Source organism: Octopus sinensis, linkage group LG4, assembly GCF_006345805.1.
Source record: "Octopus sinensis linkage group LG4, ASM634580v1, whole genome shotgun sequence".
Taxonomy (NCBI): Eukaryota; Metazoa; Mollusca; class Cephalopoda; order Octopoda; family Octopodidae; genus Octopus; species Octopus sinensis.
In genome coordinates, this window is record NC_043000.1 from 47,651,823 (window position 1) to 47,674,292 (window position 22,470).

Consider the following 22,470-nt stretch of genomic DNA (forward strand, 5'->3'; position numbering starts at 1 on the left):
CGCAGCCCGGTCCGGGATTCGAGCTCACAACCTCACGATCGTAAGCTCGACGCTCTAACCACTGAGCCATGCGCCTTCACATTTAAAAGATCCCAGAAGGTAACTGGTACTTAATTTATCGACTCCGAAAGGATGAAAGGCAAAGTCGACTTCGGCGGAATTCGAACTCAGAATGTAAAGCATTTCGCCCGCTGTGCTAACGATTCTGCCAACTCAACCAATCTAAAAATGTATAAACATCATCAAACTTGGTAAAAACCTGAATTAGTGACAAAGCGTAGAAGTGGTCGCGAGTAAATGTTGACCTTAAGAATATTATTCACACACTACCATGCGCGAATGATATTTATTATAATATAGTGTATTCTATGAATATGAGGTAGATCTTTGCAAGATATCTAAATACTGAATTGGATCAAGCATTTTGCAATATTGATCTCCGATTTTAGCAGAAGGCCATCAAATCTAGACGGATTATATCAACCTCAGTGCTCAGCTGATACTCATTTTATAGAGTACACAAAAGATAAAAGGCGAAGACGACTTTGTTGGGATTTGAACTCAGAATGTAGAGACAAACGAAATGCCGTCAAGCTTTCACCCTGCCTGTTAACGGCTCTGCAGCTCGTCGTCTTAGAACTGTAATACCTTTCCTCCTTTCGGGGTCGATAAATTAAGTACCAGTTACGGACTGGGGGTCAATGTAATCGACTTAATCCGTTTGTCCCCTCTGTGTTTAGCCCCTTGTGGTTAGTAAAGAAATAGGTATTTCGTCCGTTTTTACGTTCTGAATTCAAATTCCGCCGAGGTCGACTTTGCCTTTGATCTTTTTCGGGTCCGTAAAGTAAGTACCAGTCGCGTACTGGGGTCGGTCTAATCGTCTCCCGCCTCCCCAAAAATTTTGGGCCTTGTGCCTAGAGTAGAAAAGAATAAGTAATAATATTACTTGAAAATTGTTTTACTTACTTTTGGTACATTTAGCTTATAAAATAACTTTTTCGTTTTGAATATGTTTTTGAGAAGATTAGCCCCCAAGACACTCATCTTGATGAGCTCTATCATATGAGCTAAACAAAAACAAAATTTTTACACAAAAACAAAATGTTTAGGTTTAGAATTTGCTTTTAGACGTTACCACTGTTTTCGGCATATTTGGCCCCGGTAGTTTTTTTTCTTTTTAAATTTGTTTTTGATGTAATTAGCATCATGGAGTTCCTGTAGTGGAGATCTATGAGAAAAGTTAAATTTAACTATAGTTTTCTTTTGAAAGAATAATAATAATTGGAATCAAAGTCGATTTGAGGCGTAAATCTTCTTTTTTTTTGCCAGTTTTTACCTCAGTACTTTTTTTCCTACTGAATATTTTTGCATATAAATAACATGGATAGATTCCTATCGTCGAGATCTATCATCTAAGCCAAAATAAAATATACATTTATTTTTCAAAAAATATTTCTGAAAGTTGATTTCAGGCGTTACTCTCTCGTCTGTGGCCTCATATATATGACTCAAACTATTTTTCTACTGAACTAATTTTCAAACGATTTAGCTTGAAATGTAGCTTATGATGTGAATAATCGTAAAATGTAAGCATCATCTAATCTGATTAAAAAGTAAGTTGGTGACAAAGCCTAGATGTGGTCGTGAGTGAGGAAATGTTGACCTTAAGAATATTATTCACACACTACCGTGTGTGAATGATATTTTTTGGAAAGATTAGCACCGCGACACTCGTCTTGATGAGTTCTATCTTATGATGTAAAAATATTAGGTTTTGAATTTTTTTCGGCACAATTGGCTTCAGTAGTTTTCTATTCCAATTTTTTGTTATATAATTGGCATCGTCGGATTCATCTAGTGGCTTGAATTTAAATATAGTTTTCTTTTGAAATAAGAAAAATGTTTGTAGTCAAAGTCGATTTCAAGCGTTAATCTCCTTTTGTTTATCGCGGGTTTTTACCTGAGAACTTTTTCTACTGAATTTTGTTGCATATAAGTAAAATGGATAGCTTCCTCCCGTCGAGATCTATCATATAAACTGAACTAAAATATTGGTTTCTTTAAAGTCGATTTCATGCTTTAAAGTCAAAGTCGATTTCATGCTTCATCCTCCCGATTTTGACATCACATAATTTACTGAAACTTTTTCTACTAAAGCAATTTTCAAATTTTGTAGCTGAAATATAGCTTCGGATGTGACGAATCTAAAAACGTAAACATCATCTAATTTGGTTAAAAACTGAGTTAGTGACAAAGCATAGAAGTAGTCGCGAGTGAGTAAATGTTGATCTGAAGAATATTACACACACCAATAATAATAATAATAATAATAATAATAATAATAATAATAATAATAATAATAATCCTTTCTACTAGAGGCACTTTATTATTCTTTTCCCTTCGTTAAGCTTTTTGTTAATATTGAATTGACTCAATGTTAAACAAAACGTTAATTTGTTTTTAGTTCTTCTAGTTATATGAGAGAATGGTAAAATTCTGTTTATCGAATGTAGCTATTTTTGTCAGACTTCTGATTCCGAAATATGAAGCATTTTCCTCTGTTTATCCTAACAGTATGTAAATATTTTGTCGTATATCACTTTTAATATTGCTGTAACATATTTACTTTGATACACTAATATTTGAGAAAGGTATTATTCAATGATTATTTAGAAATAATATTTGACTGCAACTTAAAACGAAAGTGGGAAGTTTATCCTTCTTTCTCTTTTCTGTTTTTCTGCTCTTTGGATTGGCTAGGGGATGGATGGGGTCATTGACCTGTTCTTGTTACGTCACATAATGGAAACACTTAACATTGAATTATTCAAACATGGCAAGTCAAATACATTCACATATTTAACTTCGTTGCTCTCTTTCTCTTTCATTCCTTTCCCGCCGACTCACCCACTCTCTCGAGTCAACGAAAGAAGTCTCTATGCAGTCGCACAACGTGTAGAAACTAATTGCCAGATACGACTCAAATCACAAACAATTTAAATCTTTTATGAAACAGCCTCAGATTATTCTTGATGTTAAATTTAGGGACATTAGATTAGATGATGTTATCATAAACACCTTTAAAACTATATGACAGTTACGACACGGAGGCTTTAAACCAAAGGTCCCCTCAGAGTTGACCCAGGGCTAGCCAACAACAATGCTACGTCCTCTCCCTTCTCTCTATGTCTCTATTCACTTCCTTCAAACATTGTAACTGTCAATTCATTGCGTAGAAGCAATGCATGACCGTGTCGTTATGAGCGTTCTGATAGTGAATCAGCCCTTCAGCTTTATGAAATTTCTCGCATAAGCTCAGAGTAGTTATAAGCTCTTATCTCAAGTCTACACACTTCTGTGACGATGCGGTAAGGCAAAGACTTGCTATAGCTGCAGCGAGTCAATGACACAGAAGAAATTAAATACAACGATCAAGTTGGCTTCGTTCCTAAGGACGAAGGGGGCGAAGAAAAGAGGGGGAAGTAGAGGAAAAGAAAAGAAGTGAGAAGAAGGTATGAAGTAGAAAAAGAATGAATTAACGAAGATGCCTTTTCTATGTGTCTTTCTCTCTCATTACGTGTAAAACTTAAAAATAAAACCAGGCTGCATGGTATCGCATAACAGGAAGATGACAGGAAGTAATCAGAATAGAATCCTGGATAATGATGAATATTTATTTATCTCAGAGCCCTAATGTGGAATAAACACGGTCAATTTATTAATATTTAATAGTTAAAGGTATTCATCAATGTAATTAATTGACTTCCGAGTGTGGGGAATAGGAATACTGACACTCATGATGTTTCTTTTATCGCTTATTTCTGGGGTTTGTGTGTTTGTTTGTTTGTTTGTGTGTGTGTGAGTGTGTGAGTGTGTGTGTGTGTGTGTGTGTGTGTGTGTGTGTGTTTTGTGTGTGTATTTCTTTCTTCGCAGAACATAATGCTTCTCGGAATTCGGGCCTGCTTTTTGCTTTTTCTATAGCCCTATCAATTTACATCAACAGTAATATAAACTGCGTAGATTTCACTGGTTCCAGAGAGCCTGTGGAAACCATAGGTACATCTCTTTCTAGATGAAATCACTTTTTCTTTTGTTTTAAATCCAGATTCAAATTAGATATTGATTGAGCACAATCATCCCTATTATATAATAGTATTCACTTTACTTGCCTTCGACAAAATATTCAGGAGTGGCTGTGTGGTAAGTAGCTTGCTAACCAACCACATGGTTCCGGGTTCAGTCCCACTGCGTGGCATCTTGGGCAAATGTCTTCTGCTATAGCCCCGGGCCGACCAATGCCTTGTGAGTGGATTTGGTAGACGGAAACTGAAAGAAGCCTGTCGTATATATGTATATATATATATATATGTGTGTGTGTGTTTGTGTGTCTGTGTTTGTCCCCCTAGCATTGCTTGACAACCGATGCTGGTGTGTTTACGTCCCCGTCACTTAGCGGTTCGGCAAAAAGAGAACGATAGAATAACTACTGGGCTTACAAAGAATAAGTCCCGGGGTCGAGTTGCTCGACTAAAGGCGGTGCTCCAGCATGGCCGCTGTCAAATGACTGAAACAAGTAAAGGAGTCAAAGAGTATTCGCTAAATATAAAAATAACCAGTTAATAAGCTTCAAGAGAAAGAAGGGTCAAAAGTAATGGATGTAGATTGAAACAATGCAAACTTACAACATGTAGCAGAAGTATGATTATCATTCGCCCGATTAGGCTTAAATGCTCGAATATTGTTTTCTACAAGTGGTCACATGACCTGGTCACATAATGGTCGTGTCCTGCCTTTACGTGGGGTCTTATCCCATCACGTGACAGACCAGCCGAGCGTGGGCAAATTAGGTTTGTACACTGGAGCATACCATCAGCTTTAAAAGGGGGAATCTTTCCCGCTCTTCTTCAGTGAGATGGGAAAGCACGATTGAAGATAGGAGAGTTATTCAGCAGAGAGCTTTGACGTGCTGTTGTGTTCCGTCAAGCACACATCAAGTACCAACTGCATGAGAAACCAATATGTATATTTTCTGACAGTATCATTCATGTTGTGCCAACGTTTGCTATATAGGCGCAGGAGTGGCTGTGTGGTAAGTAGCTTGCTTACCAGTCACATGGTACCGGGTTCAGTCCCACTGCATGGCACCTTGGGCAAGTGTCTTCTACTATAGCCTCGGGCCGACCAAAGCCTTGTGAGTGGATTTGGTAGACGGAAACTGAAAGAAGCCCGTCGAATATATGTATATATATATATATATGCGTGTATGTCTGTGTGTCTGTGTTTGTCCCCCTAGCATTGCTTGACAACCGATGCTGGTGTGTTTATGTCCCCGTCACTTAGCGGTTCGGCAAAAGAGACAGATAGAATAAGTACTGGGCTTAGAAAGAATAAGTCCCGAGGTCGAGTTGCTCGACTAAAGGCGGTGCTCCAGCATGGCCGCAGTCAAATGACTGAAACAAGTAAAAGAGAGAGAGTATCTTCGATTTGGCTTTTGAATAAAGTGTGGCAGTCAATTATAACTTCTTTACTTGCATTTCTTTTTCCTGCTATACCTGAATCATTTGGAACCAGGAAATTATAATGTAAAGTCATAAATGGAGAAGAAATAGAATTGAAAAGATACGATTGTTGTTAGAAATATTGAGCATCCAGTAAGTGTTATGACAAGAATTCCGGGCGTTGTGAGTGTTTATTGAGCGAAAACACCTAAAAGTTCCACGAGGGTCCGGCAGGGGATGGTGGTGATCCCTGCTGTACTCTTTCACCACAACTTTCTCTCACTCTTACTTCCTGTTTCTGTTGTACCTGTATTTCAAAGGGCCGGCCTTGTCACTCTCTGTGTCACGCTGAATATCCCCGAGAACTACGTTAAGGGTACACGTGTCTGTGGAGTGCTCAGCCACTTACACGTTAATTTCACGAGCAGGCTGTTCCGTTGATTCGGATCAACCGGAACCCTCGTCGTCATAACCGACAGAGTGCTTCCATCCATGGCAAGAATTATGACACACACCCACCCCCCGTGAGAATGAACTAGCCGAATTCGTATAAGTAGCAGCATGTTTGACTGAGAGCGAGAAATCGCAGGAAGTTGAAAGGTGCCGTTCGTGAGTTCATGGAGTCGCAGGAAAGTGTTGAGATGTTGTTATAGTTCGTTGAGAGTTGTTTGGGATTGGTTACACTTGTTGGCAGAGTATTTGGGAATACATCAAGTAGAGACAGTTGGTCTCTACCCCCGTTCCGTGCTACTATATATCACACAGTATTAGTGCACGACACTAAAGTGACGTATAACTAATCGCGTTATAAAAGTAAGCAAAGCAACATTTAAACGCAAATATGTTAGACAAAGTGGAGGCGCGTGGCTTAGTGGTTGGGGTGTCAGCACCATGATCGTAAGATTGTGGTTTCGATTCCTGGACCAGGCGATGCGTTGTGTTCTTGAGCAAAACACTTCATCTCACGTTGCTCCAGTCCACTCAACTGGCAAAAATGAGTAACGCAGTGATGGACGGGCGTCCCGTCCAGTTGGGGAACACATACGCCATAGAAACCGGGAAACTGGGCCCATGAGCCTGGCTAGGCTTTAAAAGGGCGCATTTATTTTTATTTTATTTATGTTAAACATAGTCTTCATTATGGATAATCTAATATTATCAGTATTAGCTTAACACCAAGTAATGATAAAACATAGCTTAAGTGGCCACAAATACTTTAATATAATTAATCTTAGATACACTATGCCTAAAAAACACAGGACGATCAGTGGTGAAATGCCTTTTATTGTAGTTCCTTTCAATTTAAACTGATTTAGAGTTAGACTATAGCAGTAACTACAAGATGTTGTCTTACGATGTTGCTTTTGCTGTTGATTAACCCTAGAACAACTGTAATCGATTAAACTCATATTTAGAGGTATTCTAGTTGTAATAATTCTATCTTTTTAGACCTGTGTATTTAATTCATTTCTATAATATTTAATTTATTTCTTTTTTTAAGACAGTAGAATGGTATTTAGAGGAGTTTTGGCTCCCAGTTTTAGTAAGCCGAGTGACCACGTAGAAGCTTCTTCTACAGCCTGGCTTAATATGTGAAAATGTATTGTTTCTGACTGACGTCATAGAAATGAAGATTTATATTCTAAATAGTAAATACGAAACTGTGTCATAATTCGATGATTTTGTTAGATGAAGCAATAGAAAACGCACGAAAAGGAAAGAAGCGAAGTACTTTATCAGAATGTTAAACCACAGCGTGGCAACTAAAGCAAGCGTCTTCTGCTATAGCCTCGGGCTGACCAAAACCCTTGTGAGTGGATTTGGTAGATGGACATTGAAAGGCGCTCCTTGTGTGTGTTTCTCTCCCACCACCATTCGACAACTGGTGTTGGTGTGTTTATGTCCCTGAGATTTGGAAGTTCATCAAAAGAGACTGATAGAATAAGAAGCAAGCTTTAAAAATACAAGTACTGCAGCCGATTCATTCGACAGAAACTTCTCCATGGCTGTGCCCCAGCATGGCCGCATTCTGATGACTGAGACAAGTAAAAGATAGATAAAAGATATACATAACAATAACCTTGGAGCGTACATTATGAATGTACTGGATGAGCGCTGCCCAACCACAAACGATTTAAAATTTTCTTTATCATGATTATGTTCTCTCATTATAGTGGTCTAATTTCGTTATAATCTGTTTTAAATCTTATAATATACCTATACTAAGAAACAAGGATTGAAGTTGAAAGCGTATTATATATATTTTAATTTGATTTTAGTTTAATTTTTAATTATGATTTTATACATGTTAGGTTTTTTGGTGTATTTGTGTTTATATTGTCGTAAGTGTTATTTCGTCTTATTTCGTCTTTAAATGCGGTAATATAAGGCTGGAAGATCCTGGAAGGAATTGTGCCAAATTTTGACATTGAAAGCTACACCAATGCCAGAACGGGACAACACTGCATAGTGCCAAAGGTCCCAGCAATGCCATCAGGCTTCAGGACCAGTTACTGCATCAGCCTGGGTTTCAAGGGCCCCACAGCTTTTTAATATTCTGCCAAAGAGTCTGAGGAACTTGCACAAACCAGATGCAGGGGTTTTTAAATCAAAGCTGGACCTCTTCCTGTCGAGAGTCCCAGATGAACCTACCTCACAGCAAGAGGTGCAAATGAGGGTAGCTATATCAAACTCCATTCTTCACCAAGTGCCACATATTAGAGGAGGCTTTTAGTAATAACAGCGTAGCAAAACGGTGGTGCATCAGCAAGGCCACAGCTCTGAGCTGAAACTAGAGAAAAAAAAAGAAATAGCTTAAATTTTAATTGCTTCTTCCTTAGTAATATTTATACTAGCATAATAGGCTCACTACAAAAGAACATCATGCGATGAGAAACACCACACACCGCTGAAAATATGAACAATAAAACAAAGTATTAAAAGGTACATGTGAGAGATGTTTGTTACTTGTAGTAAACTTCGAAATCTTAATTAAGAATAAAGATTGCAGAAGACTGCCGGTTAGTCACGTTAATTTACATTGTTTTGGTCACATCCGTATAGGCTAGAAAGACATGGATCTGTAACGTTCGACTTGGTATTCAAAATGATCATGATCGTACAACGTAAACTGAAAAGCGTTCATATATCATAGAGATTTAGAAGTTATAATGATAAGGAAGAGTGGTTTATTGATTAGTAGATGTATTTCTGAATGCAACGAACAGCGAAGAGTGATAGAAAGACAAAAGGGAATGCATCCTTTGAAAAGTGTTGAGAGTTTAGCCATTTGATATTTTATGTATAATAATAATGATAATAATAATAATAATAATAATAATAATAATAATAATAATAATAATAATAATAATAATAATAATAATAATAATAATAAGAAGAAGAAGAAGAAGAAGAAGAGAAGAAGAAGAAGAAGAAGAAGAAGAAGAAGAAGAAGAAGAAATTCTGTAAATATGAGATCATAGAGAACCACACTGATTTTGAACAGTGACAATGGATCTCTAAATGCTGGAGATGTAAGAATTTCATGTGGCATTTTCCAGGGTGACTCTCTATCATCACTCCTCTTTTGTCTGGCCTTAATAACTCTCAAAATTGCTCAATGATGTACAGTATGGTTATAAAATGTTTGATAAAAATACAAATCATCTCATTTACATGGATGATTTAAAGCTCTTTGCAAAAAAGGACCAACAACTCAAGGGCTTACTAGCGATTGTTAAACAATTCAGTGATGACATCAGGATGTAATATGGCTTCGATAATGGGCAAAAGCAACCTGTATCAAAGGAAAAATGGCAGAAACATCTAACGTTAACCTTGACCAGCAGAATGTCATAAAAGAGTTAGAACCAGCGGAGAGATACAAATACCTAGGGATAATTGAAGGGGACGGAATCAAGCATTCAGGGATGAGGTAAAGGATCAGAAGAGAATGTTATCACAGGATAAGAGCAATACAGAGCTGAATGCAAGAAAAAGGATCGAAGCGATCAATGCTTTAGCCATACCAGTCGTGACTTACAGTTTCAATATCCTTAACTGGTCAATTACTGAAATATGTAATCTTGACAGAAAAATGCGAAAACTGTTGACAATGCATAGAATGCACCACCCTAAGGCAGATATAGAACGACTTTATCGGCCAAGAAAATAGGGAGGCCGTGGGCTTTTACAACTGGCATTAACAATGAAGATTGTCACAATAGGCCTAGACACCTACCTGAAAAAAACTGAGGACTGGATGTTAAAACTTGTCTCAAAACATGAAACCAAGAAAGCATCATACTCAGTAACAAAACAGGCAAAGGAATATCTAAGTGAATTCCAAATACAACGAATTCCGGAATTAGACATACTAGAAACAAGCACAGAAAAGGCTAAGCGCATGAAAACCTGTGCTAAAACTGCTGACTTAGATATTCTGACTGATAAATGGCAAGAAAAACCCCTCAATGGCAAAAACCTAAAGAGAGCGAATAATGCCGATGTTGACAAATCCCTTACCCATCAATGGCTAATGGCTTCTGGCTTAAAATCTGAAATAGAAGATTTAAGCATAGCACCCCGAGATCAATGCCTACCTTCAAGAAACCAGCAGGCTAACAAATTAAAGAACGGCAGCTTTCCAACATGTCATGTATGTCAACAACAAAATAAAACTCTTGATCGTGTTGTCTCAATGTGCAGTCTCCTTGCGCCTACATAGTATCTCAACAGGCATGATAGAGCTGCACAATATATTCACTGGGTAATTTACAAAAACCTGGACTCGCCCCATGATAAAAACTGGTAGGAACACAAACCACCTCCAGTGCTTGAAACTGATTACATCTCACTCCTCTGGAACTTCACCATTCAAACTGACAGAAAGATAGATGCAAATAGGCCAGACATTATATTGAAAGACTTCAGGCAAAAATTATTCCTCCTCGTTGATATGATTGTCTCAATCGATATAAACGTATCTGTCAAGACCTACCAAAAACTGAACAAGTTTAAAGATCTTGAAATAGAAATTAGCAAAATGTTGTACCTGAAGACTAAAACAATACCTGTTGTCATAGGTGCTCTGGGAATGATAGCAAAAGGAGCTGATTGCTACCTAGCTCAGATACCAGGAAACCCCAAACTGGCAGGAATTAAAAGATAATACTCTTGGGAACTGTCAATATCCTACGCAAAATACTTTCTATGTAATCTCAAATTTTAAAACAAACATAATTTTTTATGGTTTCTTAAACATTCTCTAGAACAACACTATGTACAAAATCAAATATATGGCACCCTAGGCATAACACTAACATAAACTTCTAACTTGTTTTCTCTTGAGGTCTCGGGTGAGATTTAGAGCCAACTTGTACAAATGCAAAGCAAAAACCAAATATATAATAATAATAATAAAATAATAATAATAATATAATAATAATAATAATAATATAATAATAATAATAATAATATAATAATAATAATAATAATGATAATAATAATAGCGACAACATTACCTGTGCCGTCAACACATTTGCACTGCCATGCTATAGTATATGTCACGTTCCAGCCCAATAGCACATATCTGTGGTATTGAACTGGAACGTGACAAAACTAAATTCCGTAGACTGTATATACAAGAAATCTATTTGAAAAAAACTCGCTTACTACACAATATGTCTGACACTCAAACAGTATACATCTATAGCAGCTAGGGAGTTGGTGGACTGTTTTTAGCACTAGGGAGCAGGTACTACTTCGTACGATTGTTGATTATGATTTTAAAACTTCGCAAATCAATTACAAGAGCAGTATCAAAACTCTCTCGAGGAATTGGTTTAAATCTCGAACAGGTTGTATCTAAAGTAGCAGTAAAAAGGCCATACTGATGGTGCAAACCTCAGCTGTGGTGAACAACCGTAAAAAACATGCCTTTACATGCCAAATATTTTCACAATATGGATGTTCCCATAAATTAATAAAAAGGATATATCTTTGATCTGGATGAATAAATCAAGTATAACATTTGCAATACAAGAGTAGGCCACTACTACTGTGTATAGTGAAATAAATATTCAGAATTTCTACAATATAGATTATGTCATCTATGTGGAGAATTTCCTAAAACAAATCATTACATAGCATCAGAATGTCAACACGATCACTGACAAAATATTCTTAGACACTGTACATTGCTCTATGTACACCGAGTGACCATTGTCTGCAGGTAATAGCTCTCTATTTCGCAAATCCACCCCCATCTGTCTCAGAATATGACGATGTGATAATTATAGTTTCAAATTTAGATACAGAGCCAGTATTTTTGAGGGAAAGGGAAGTCGATTATATCGACCGCAGTACCTGATTAGTACTTATTTTATGAACAACGAAATGATGGACGGCAAAGTCGATCTCGGTAGAATTTTAACTCAGAAAATTAAGACGGACAAAATGTTACTAAGAATTTTTGTCCGGTGTGCTAACTATTCTGCCAGCTGGTCACCTACATTGTGAAAATAATATAAAACGTTAGCATACTGACAGTAAATATGTATACCATAAGACATTCTCCTTTTCGAAAATAACCATGGTGTATTTATTATCAACATAGCAATAAGACGGTGAACTGGCAGAATCATTAGCACGCCGGGTAAAATACTTGGCGGCATTTCTTCTGTCTTTACGTTCTGAGTTCAAATTCCGCCGTCGTCAACTTTACCTTCATCCTTTCGAGGTCGATAAAATAATTACCAGCTGAGCCCGGGGGATGATGCAACCGGCATACCTCTCCCTCGAAGTTGCTGGCGTTGTGCCAAAAATTGAAACCAATTATCAACATAGTATCACTAAATAACAATAACCGTGTGCAGAACAGGGCTGTAAAATTTTAAAATTACATTGACCTAAAATATATTGTTTTTGTTAACGAATATGTATGTCCATCATCCCATTTGTAACTGGTACAACTGGAAGAGTATACCATTATTTCTGAAAGAACATTCACAAACACACCATAAAGAAAGATACAGGAACATAACAGAAAGATCAGTAAACATTATTAGGTCATTCTCACGCATCATCTTTGAAATTTGAACATGTTGTTACACTTAAATATACATGTTAATCCTGAATATACTCCTTGACCTTGAATATTTCTGTTAACTCCAAATATCTGAATGCGTATTTAACATGGAATATTCTTGTTATACTGAACAATTCAATGCAAATTTTCCAAGTTGTACCGATAATTCTTGCTCTAAGGAATCTCTTGAGAGAATTTTCCAAAGCAAATAATAATAATATAATAATAATAATAATAATAATAATAATAATAATAATAATAATAATAATAATAATAATGAGGATGATGATGATGATGATGATGATGATAATTTTTTCTACTCTAGGCACGAGGCCCGAAATTTTTGGAGAGGGGACAGTCGATTAGATCGGCCCCAGTACGTAACTAGTACTTAATTTATCGATCCCGAAAGGATGAAAGGCAAAGTTTACCTCGGCGGAGTTTGAACTCAGAACGTAGCGGCTCACGAAACACCGCTAAGCATTTCGCCCAGCTTGCTAATGTTAATAATATTTTCTACTATAGGCACAAGGCCTGAAATTTTGGGGTAGTGGTTATATCTGTTCATTCTTATTCTTGGTAGAATTTATGTAGGTAACTAGTTACTGCCTGTAACCTTAGGTATCCACGATCTTTCAATAGTATTTCAAGTGCTTAACACCCTGCTGATAATCCTTCCTGTCCCTAAGTGGCAAATTTACTGTAGATACCCTACAGGGCTTCTATTCCAATCTCCTTCAACCAATTGTCTATATCTTTGCTTGTAGTTCCCAGTGCACCAATTATAGGCACAACCTTTACAATTTTTGTATTCCAAACAATTATCATTATTATTGTTGTTGTTGTTGTGTTGTTGTTGCTGTTGTTGCTGTTGTTGCTGTTGTTGTTGTTGTTGTCTTTGCACAGGTTTTAATGCTGGAGATGTACTACGGTGCCAGCTATTCACTACCAGGGAACTAAGGTAACACTCCTGATTTTTCGAGCACCTTCCGGAGTATTTGAGGGGTTCCAAGCAGTGCTGTTTTCTGCAAGTGCTCCACCTTTATTGGAGCCCCTATTTCTTCCATGTACTTCTCAAGATTTTTAATCAGTGTTCGCTGGGTTGTGACAATTATTGGTACTACTACCACTTTTTTCGGCAACTGCAACTACTTAACCTCCTAAGCTAATCTGTCATACCTATCGACTTTTCTTTCTTCCTTATCGCATACCTTGTTGTCAGCTAGGCATGCTATATCTATGATCCAGCATACTTTGTTTCTTTCTCAATTAAGTATATGTCAGGCTTTCTATTCTCTATCTCATGGTCCACTGAATCATAAATCCCACAGGATCTTTGCACTTTTATTTTCGACGATGCCTTTGGGTTTGTGTTCTTACCAATATTTTGCTGTCAAGTTCATACTTGTTGCAAAGTGTCCAATGGATAAGCCTGGCTATATTATCGTGGCGTCTCTTATATTCCTTCTGGGCTAGTGACGTACATTGGCTAGTAATATGCCATATGGTTTCACCATTTTGTCCACAGACTGACATACAGACAAACAGACAGAAAAACAACCGGTGTCGGATAGTTTACATTTGTTTTAGATGTATGTATTAGTATTTATTGCAAGAAACCGCTAGGTTTCTTTCTCTAACATTTTACATACTTCACCCTTACACAAGTTAATGTGTGAAAAACAAAACAGGAATTTTGAAAGAAGTTTCTATAAAATTAGTTTTTAAAAACCGAATAACTATGGAGATCCACCGGAATAAAATAGTAATCAAAGGGTTCCATATGTTAAAAAAATGGTTGAGAACCCCTAATCTATAGAGTTTATTTCCTCGCATCTTTTGTGCAATGAGATTAAAGGTTTCTGGAAAATGTCTATAGTTTGAAAATATGTGGTCGAATTTATATTTATCGATGCCATGAATCTTCCCAAAAATGTTGTCACTCTTACTCAGCATTAATTCTAGGTACCACTATGTTGCCCGTCTACTAGAAAAGTGTGCAGCACCTCGCAGCAATCCAAATGCCTGGCAATCAATTCTGATTTTACATATGGTAGAACATAAGGACAAATTACAAAACCTAGGGTATTTTACAAAATCAGAAACAGGAATAGAAAACAGCTGTATACAGAACAGATGAAACGTGGCATCCCATGGTAGGGTAACAGTCATTAGAGTTAATGAACGAAACTTACAGATCTAGGTTTGCCATAATAGCTAGGAACGTGTTGCGGTGTACGTGGTTGTAAGGTTTGAGGGTAGATTCTTTCCACTCAGACCAAGATCTCATCAGTGTGAAAAGATCAGAGTAGAGAAAGAATAAGGTTGTGTCCTCCAATAAACTTCCATGGCTAAGCGAATTTAATTTTCTCTATCTAACAATGCGACTGTAACCTGGCAGTAAAACCTGGGTGAAGGATTTTTTTTGGGGGGGAGGGGTTGTCAGAGTAATTCGACATTTTTTATGGAGTGCGTTGAATCGTACCGTGATTCCATTTGGGATCCCTTTTTCTCTAATTTTCTTCTTAATTGCTATTTTTATTTCTTGATATTTATGTATTAACCCTTCTGTATTGCTATTGTTAATTTTGCCTTTTTATACGATAGAAATACAACACTGATTTCGTTTTTGCTTTCTTTTGTCCTTGATCTCTTCCCAACACCTTCAGGTTTGTCACCAGAAAAAGAAATTATAATAGAATTGATAATTATTATTACCGTTATCTATTATCATTATCGTCACCACTATTATTACTATGAACAATAACAAGGAACGACAACAATAGCACTTTTAACAAAAGCCAGAAAACCAACAGCAGCATCAATAACACCACCATCAGTGTAATACTGAAGATTTATTCTTTGCTAACTGAAGCAACACATGAACCTTTAGCATAATTGTTCGTATGAGATAATGAAGAAAAATGAGAAGAGAGAAGGAAGATAAGACTATTAAGAGAAATAAGAATTAGAAAATGAAGAAAATCTTCAATATAAAAATAATTTAATTATACTAAAAGAAGAAACATTCTGGCTCACAACGGATCCACAGAACACAAGTTCAATTAATAAGATCAGCATAAGAAAACGACGCAGTTAAACGGAATATCAAAACTGAAATAAAGAATACACATTATCAAACTTACCAGATATATGATTAAAGGAAAATTGTCCAATAATTTACACCATAATATATAGTTCACAGTGTTTAATCAGCATCTATCAGACACAGCATAAGAGTTGTTTTGATATACGATCAAATAACATAATGTGAAGAATTTGTGGTACATCAGTAACAGTTCATGAAATGTTTATAGACCTCTAACATAATTTCTTTTGTGAAGCGTGGCATGCATCCATGTGTCAAGTACAAGACGTCACAGTCTCTACGTAGTGTTTACGCGAGTTACAAACCAAATTGCAGATATTCTCCCGGCAACTGCTCAACCCTGGATATTCTCTTGAAAATCTTTATTTTCATAACAATGTGATTGAAATCATTCTCCAAAATAAAGGATGTTAATTGGCTGCTAAAATGTATAGTGTGATGGGTTTTTTTCTTCTCGCTGCTTTCGTAGATTCCCATGACTCTCTGCCACCGTATAATTCCATTATTATGAATTAGAGTTGGGAGTTTGAGTCAGTGAATATTTCATTAGCTGATTACGCCGCCTCAATAGATGCGTTGCAGTTACTCTCTTGACAGAGCTTAGTGATTCTGACTATTGATCTTCTCGGGTTCCTCCACTCAGCATCACTGTACGAAGCACCGTTGGCTGAGTTGAGCTCTTCCGATGCCTCTTTACAATCCGTCATGCTGCAGCCCCGTAACTTCGCCGTATCCCTGGCAAGCTGGCGGAATGAGTGCTATGCCTTGCCAAAGAGCAGACCGTAACTATGCAGAGCACGGTCGTCGTTCCGTGTAGGTGCCTCGTACCGCCAAATTTGATGGTACAAACGTGACAACTTAGAGATGTAAAATGGCTGCTGTGTGCAAGTGATAGTTTGTTTTAGTGTTAACATAGACAATTTTACCTGCAACTTACACCTTACTGCTGCTCGTGTTGATATCACTGTACAAATGTTGAAGTGGCTAATATACCACAGCGTAGCGACCAAATCAGAGTAGTCGAAGAAATTAGGTTACTGAGGACTCAGGTTCATCATGCAACAGTGCTGCCCAATGAAGTTGATTCTGTTTACAACAATTCAAGACGTAGTCGATAGCAGGAAACCTAAATGCTACACATGCAGCAGAGCCGACCATCCCATGGCTTGCTACCCAATATGCAAGAAGAGAAGATTGAGTGACGCATCTTGCCACTATCAACGCTTAAATTAGAGCCACAATAAAGACCACACCAGCAACCGTAATTGCAGCAAGAACAATAATCACCTGTGAATGATTGTATGGGGAATTATAATCAATAAAAAATTACACAGTCACACAAACATGTACACGTAAAAACAAGAAATACAAGAATATATAAACATAGATATAGTACCTTCCTATATCTCAAATGAGGAACGTGTTTAAGAAAACAAGGTAGAACCAGAGCAAGAAGAGGATAGAAAGGATGGTAAAGAGGAAAAGAGAGGAGCATAAGAAACCAGATATACTATCTATTAAAAGATTGGTTGCGCATAAACTTGAACAAACTACAACTATCAGAATAAATAAAAGATATGGAATCTAGAGTAGTAATGGATAGTTTGAGATTACAACTAGGACAGCTAGAACTGATTGTTATTGTGGGCAATGATTACGCTTTCAATATCCTCCTAAAAAACTGGGTGTGCACCACCTCGGCAAATTTCGTTACCGCATTTATGTCGAGAGCCACTTGGCAACAGTTCAAAAGACTATGTGGAAAGTACAGCATTTTAAAACTTTATTTTATTCTCTGTGATGCAATAAATTTTAGTAAACTAAACATATTCGCCCCCCATTATTATCGGCCCGAAAGGCGGCGAGCTGGCAAAATCGTTAGCATGGCGGGCAAAATGCTTAGCAGCCTTTCGGTGTCGATAAATTAAGTACCAGTGAAAAGACTGGGGTCGATGTAATCGACTTGTCCCCACCCCAAAAGTTCAGGTCTTGAGCATTTAGCAGAAAGGATTATTCTCGGCTTGATTACACTAGTTGTGTTATAATATTATAATATATTGCTTTCGAATTTTGGCACAAGATCAACCATCTCGCGGATAGAGTAAGTCGATTAGACAGACCTCCAGTTCACAACTGTTACTTATTTTATCGTAGCAAAGTTGACCTCGGTGGCATTTGAACTCAAAACGCAAAGTCAGACGAAATGCCGCTTAACATTTTACCCGGTATGCTAACAATTCTGCCAGCTCGCCGACTTACCGCCTTATGTAATAATAATATATTATCATCAAGCTTAAATTGCTGCTGTCATTATTATATACATACATAGTTTATTATATCACAGTTTGCTTTCTTCATACTTTGTAGTAATATATTACTTAGATTTCAAAGTCTTTCCTTACACACACACACACACACACACACACACACACACACATATATATATATACATATATATCCAGGCCACAGATAGTCTACTTCACTGTAATGTTGATGATCGGATAACATAAAGAGGATTCCACTTCAATGCATAAAATCGGTGGCTGAAATTCTTAAACACTTAACAGAAGTATGCAATTACTCAAATCCGCATAGCTGGCCATGAAGTACGCTATATCAACATATTGTCAGTAGTAAATCATTATATCTAATATTATTTCTGTTATCTTTTACTTGTTTCAGCCACTAGACTGCAGCCATGTTGTGACACAGCCTTGAAGAGGATTTTTTTTTAATCGAACGCATCAAATCTAGTACTTATTCTTTAAAGCCAGCTACTAATTCTGTCGGTCTCTTATGCTAAACCACTAAGTTACAGGATCATACGGTAATAGAAGACAAGCTTAACAGAAATATAAATGCATACATATATACGTGTTTGTGTGTGTGTGTGTGTGTGTGTCTACACTATTTTAACTTTATTTTATTATCCGATTCTGTAAGTCTAAGAATATTTGGCGTCATTATTCTCGGCCTGAGTACACTTGTATAACATCTCAGTTATATCGTTCTAAGGTGTGTTTCATTAAAAAATTCATATCAGTGATATAAAGACACTTTGACTTACACAACTGTGGATTACAACCAAATGAAACTTGGATTATAAGTCAAGTCCTTCACATAGCTTCCTTTTGAATGCACAGGAATATACATGGAATCAGAAATACTGGTTTCGTCAAAGAATTTAAATTGAAATGTTTGCTATTGCGTCTTATATTCTTTTACGTGTGTCAATCGTCTAACTGCAGCCATCCTGAGACACTGCTTTGAATGGTTTAGCCTGGTGATTCCCAAGTTTTTTTTTGGGGGGGGGCTAAGGGGCCCTTTGATTCCAACTTTAATCTGATGGACCCCATAAGTATTTGATGTCTAAAAATCCTATTACACTTTTATAATTAAATATCATTAAGAATTGAATAAAAAGAATTGTTCAAATACTTCGTGTACTGTAGAAGTATAACCTATTTATCACACATAATTTTTAATAACAAAATCTTATATGGACCCCCAAGGGACATATGGACCCTCTAGGGCCATATGGATTCCGGTGGAAAACCACTGGCTTAGTCGAACAAATCGAGTCCAGTACTTATTTTAAGTCTGGTATCTATTTTATTACTAGCAATGCACCCCGGCGTTGCCCAGGTGTTATGACCTAAGCAATCTTGTATTATTTCTTATGGGCAGAATCGACACACGAGGAGTATGAAGAAAATAACTCTCCTTTCTAAACATGTTTTTCGGTCATTTTCTTATAAATAACGCTGAAGTTTCCGTCTACCAAATTCAGTTACAAGTCAATGGTTGGCCTGGGGCTCTAGTAGAAAATACTTGCCTAAGGTACCATGCAGAGGGACTGAACGTGGAACCATGTGGTTGGGAAGCAAACTTCTCAACCACACAATCATTCTTGCACCTAATGTGTGTGTGTTTACATTTGTTGTTAAATTGAGTATTGCATCCCACTATTTCTCAAAGTTAGCAGTTCATCAAGTAGCTATCTATAAAATAAATACCATATTGAAATACGCACTGAGGTGAGTATGATCAATTAAATTTTTGAAGGTGATACCCCATCATGGCGACAGTCGAAAGACTATACCCAATAAAATAATGTTTAAAGACTTAATGGCTTCGAATTTAAGGTAATGGATTACTAACCACAAGATACGAGTTCAAAATTTCCACTCTATACGATAACACTATATGTACATCTCAGTCTGCTTGACTTCCAACAATTAACAATTGTAATTTGAAGTTGAACGATTAAGGATAGATTAGGTCAGAAAGACGTCCAGATTTCTTAAAAACTTACGTGCAAAGTATTCTGGAAAAAATTTTTTTCACCACAGCAAAACATGCACAGAGAGAAAGAGAGAGAGAGAGAGAGAGAGAGAGAGAGAGAGAAAGAGAGAGAGAGAGAGAGGGAGAGGTATCTCTGTGGTAACTTGAGCTACTACATATGACAGCCAACTCTCTCTTAAAACACACCCTTTCATCAAAAGGAAGACATAGATTTACAGTATTTGAGGAAGAAAAAACTATGCGATGGATCTGCTGAACAAAACACAAACATACTTCACATTGTAAGATTATCTACTAAATAATATGAATAAACGTGACGGTATACCTTGGAAGTTTCATTCCCTTATGTATTTGAAGATTGGTCAAGCAGAGTTGCCTCCCTTAGCTAAAGACCTCAAAATTGTGCGACCCAATCTCGTTTTCGAGGCTATTTTTGTAGTAAAAAAGAGCTGTTGTGCAAAAACATACTTTATTTGGTAGCCAAAAATTTACTGAAACTTTTGATACCTCATACGACAAAATCGGCAACTCAGTTTCCGAATCCATAAGGAACATACGCGCACGCGCATACGCACACACACATACACACAAACTGTTTTATGATATCGGACTAGCTTTTTATCAACCGCTAAGTTACAAGCATAAGCACACCAACACCTGTTGTCAGATGGTAAAGGGAAAAGCAAAAAGACGCACTTAGATTGTTATGCGTTTTGCTATTTTATTATTCAAAAATAAAAGAATTCTATGCAGATAAACGAAATTTGCATTATATTCATGTGAATTTAACCGAATAATTTTATATCTGTTAAGAACGCACTGACCGAAAAAGAATGTTATATTTGAGTCTACAGTGCGTCTAACGATATATGCCTAGCTTACGAATAAAAGTGAAGGGGGCCGTGGCCGTTTGTGTGGTGATTGCGTTTTATTGGCTACTTTTCAATCATCATGAACCAATGAGCGATAGTTTGGAATGGAGCTGTCTTCATCCATGCTTGTTTTGTTTGACGTGTCGAAGTGGAAGAGGAAGCTAATGGGTGTACGTCTGTGTGTGTGTGCGCGCGTGCTTGTTCTTGTGTGTGTGTGTGTGTGCGTGTGTGTGCGAGCGTGTTCCATTTTTAAGCATTTATGTGTGTGGAGGAAGTTACAAAGTGTACGTGTGTGTATACATACTTGTCCTTTTGTGAGTGTGCGTGTGTAAGAGTGTGTGTGTGTGTGTGTGTGTATGCGAGCGTATTCTATTTTTATGCATTTATGCCTGTAGAGGACGCTACTAGGTGTATGTGTGTGTATGTGCGTTTGTGTATGTGTATGTGTGTTTCTGTATTTGTGTGTGTGTGTGCATGCGTGCATGTTCTGCTTTTTATCTATTTATGTGTGTGGAATGTAGACATAACGAAAACGATGTTGCATTTTAAACTTGAGAAAATCCTTGCATATTTATTCGTACCTGCTTCATTTGTGTATGTAAGATTCGAAAACGAGATCAGCGTCGAAGAAGCCGCATTAGTTATAATAGTCCATGTTTTTTTTTAACCACCAAAGAGCCGAAATATTGCAACATGCATCAAAGCGCCGAAATATTGCAACAGGCATCAAAGCGCCGGGATATTGCAACATGCATCAAAGCGCCGAAATATTGCAACATGCATGGAGAAAAGGAAGAAATGTAAATTAACACTTACTATTGATCAAAGGAAATGAGAAAGAAAGAAATATAAATGACATTGATTTCTATTAATTTTAAAACTAATCTTCGAGACTATACAAGAACACGCTAACACACACGCACACACACACACGCACGCACACTCTCACACACAAGAATAATCACGCGCGCACACACACATATATGCACATATACTCACACACACACACAGACGTATACACATTAGCTGCCACACCATCAGGAGAAATACGGTACATATATAAAATATTACAAGCGTTGCCTTAAAAAGTACGAAACTAGAATTGAAAAATGCGCCCGTTCAAAGGGGTTACAGAATGTCATAATAAACTTTAAAGAATACGGGATTAGCATTGTTGCTCAAAATCATTATATGTTGAACATTCTGTGGCATCCTTTTATCTCAAGAAATTTGTTTCAGCGAAATTAAGTTATATTAAGAATTAATTAAGTTAAATTATCGTGTGCTCAGTTTTAACAAAAGAATTGTGTACAAATACTAATGTCATCTTTAGGCAATAATTCAATATATGAATGATAATTTTTTATAATTTTACAAGTAATCAATCAAAAATAATTTAGTAATAATTTGTTTAATTCGCATAATTATTTCATTAATATGTGTAGCATAATGCAAATTATCTTTGCCTATAATTATTTCGGTTTCGTACTTTCGCTGTGATATAGATTCGACTTCATCGTTAATCCAGATATTTTTTATTTTATTATCATGGCAATTTGCATTCAGTGTAAAATATGTTGTTTTTTTCTATACTTTGGT